A 2,597-nucleotide genomic window follows, 5' to 3' on the forward strand; every position below is an offset into this window, starting at 1 on the left:
ACTATCTGACCTGTTTTGTATTGTTCATTATTTCTAAGCATAAGAACACCATGTAAATATAGGTCCAGTGAAAACGTACTTACGTCCTGTTGCTTTGTCCGTACGACAAAGGGTCCTTGATTACAATGTGAATCCAGACATTGAATCCTGACATAGGGAAGCGTGCCCTTTTCCAGCAGACCTAGGAGGTATCAACTCAGACGAAAGGCTTCCCTAATGCTAACAAGGCGATTGAATAAAGTTTCTTAAAGCAAAATGGCAAGAAAAAAGCCTCCATCAGTTCTAAAATCTAGGTGGAATTTTCGACAGTGCGGTGCAACTTGTCAGGATCTGTGATTCAGCTGCTGAACATGCCAAATAGTGTTTCAGTGACTACCAGTTTCCTAATGTGTTTGACAGATGTGCATGTTCATGTGTGTTATCAATGTTATGCATCCCGGGAGTAGTTTACCTTATTTTCCTAGTTGATCTGTCGAAATTACCTGATTTTCAGGGATTCAAGCACAAACGCTGGAAGCTCTATTGTATTCATCGGTTCATTATTTTGATTATGTCGCTGATTCTTCTACCAAACATAGCTAAATAACCAGAGCCCCGATTCTGTCCAAAATGTGTATTTACTGTCTGCTGATTTAGGTGACTGACATTGTTTCTCCTTTGAATTTTATCATTGGTCACGTGATTTGGAAGCCATATTGGATTCAAGATTTTCAGAGTGGAGTTTACTCTGTCATGTAAGTACATGACCTTAAAATATTCCTCCTTGAACCTAGTAAATAAAATGATCTCCATACTTCCGTCATCAAACTGTCTAAGCCGTTTCAGGATGTATTTTACGGCTATATTAGAGTTTAATTCAGATCGATTATTTCCTCATAAATTCTATTTTAAAAAATCATATTTTATAAACTACTTCATCGAAAATATTGGACGATGCATCGAGTTTTGATGCCAAATGTTTCAAATTTTGTGTTCCTGTTTCCATGTTAAAGATTACATGGCGTGGCGGCCATATTGGATTCACGATTTGTAGATTGTATTTTACTATTTTAGTGTGTCTTTAAAACCCTACGCCTTTGAACCTACCAAATGAAAAGTGTCATATCTTTCTGAGAACTGTCTCCATAGATAATGCATCAAACTCTGTTTTTTATATCCTTTTCATACGGCTGTATAAGATTTCAATACTGATCGTTTTCTTGTCATTGGTTCTATTAAGTTTATTCCCGCGATCTTTGCCGCAGAGATAACTGAATGACGAGTGGTCCGATTCTGCTCAATTTATTTTTACGGGGATGTAGACTGTGGAGTATCAAGGGCAGATAATTCAAAAACCACTTTTCCCTATTGCTCCGTACCCAGTCATCCAAATACTGTCATGTATCTGCTGCTCAAGACTCTTGACAGTTTATGTTATTTGGTCATCAGTTACGTGGTTTGGAAACCATATACACTTAATACTCCGAACCTACTACACATATGAAATTGTATTATTAGATGTAACTTCCGATCAATTTATTTTCTCATAAATGTGAAGTTAAGATCATATATTTTTCATGGAAAATATAGAAGTGTGCATGAAGGTGTGTTTTGTGCGTGCTTTTGTGCATCATTTGGAGTCCTTAAAGACTGCTTTCAGCAATACTTACCATTTTTGTTAATTGAGTTATTTATAATTTCTGGTCGTAAGCCTGATCATGAATCAGTGGAGCTAGTTGTTTCCCAATCACTTGTTGGAATGACGTAACATTGCAAGATGTCATCGCCTTGTGGCCCAGAGAACGGAAGTGCATTAGTTCGAGCCAGGGCCTTATCATACGCAAAGACATTCAGATGTATTACTTGTTGCATAAACGTCCCTATATATGTGCAATACTCTTGAACGCGATGTTAAACACCTTTTCACCTCACTTTTCACCGCGGACCTGGAAGTGATGTCCGGGCAATATTCATGTATGTTGGCAGATGCTATGGTATGAGGACTTGTTTGTTTAGTTTAATTGTTGTTTAGCGCCGCAGTCAGCAAAATTCAAGCTATTTGACGGCGGTCTGTAAATAATCGAGTCTGGACCAGACAATCCAGTAACAGACATCATGAGCAGCATTCTACGCACTTGGGATAGCATATCATAACATAAGTCAGCGAGCCTGACCATCCGATCTTTTACGAAAGGTATGCTCGCCTTTTACGTCAATTTTGTGTTCCTGAAGTTGGTTGGTTTGTTGTTTAACGCCGCACTCAGCAATATTCCAGCTATATGACGGCGGTCTGTAAATAATCGAGTGTGGACCAGACAATCCAGTGATTAATATCATGAGCATCGACCCACGCAGTTGGGATCGATGACCTATTCTACCCCGCTGGTATATCGTATCGTATACGGGAAGCACGTGTAGAAAGGTTTTAGCGGTCACCATCGCTTCCCTTGGTCCTGACGTAAAACATCGGTGAAGACATAAGAATGACATAATTCAGTTTGTCGCCCTTGTAGTGTCCTTGTTTTCATGTTTATGGGTATATCATTTATTTATAAAAAAACACATTCTCTTAAGATTGTTGTGTACATTTATAAAGCATTTACCCCTCTTTATTTTAC

Source organism: Haliotis cracherodii, unplaced genomic scaffold (assembly GCF_022045235.1).
Source record: "Haliotis cracherodii isolate W230 unplaced genomic scaffold, xgHalCrac1.p SCAF_6, whole genome shotgun sequence".
Classification (NCBI taxonomy): Eukaryota; Metazoa; Mollusca; class Gastropoda; order Lepetellida; family Haliotidae; genus Haliotis; species Haliotis cracherodii.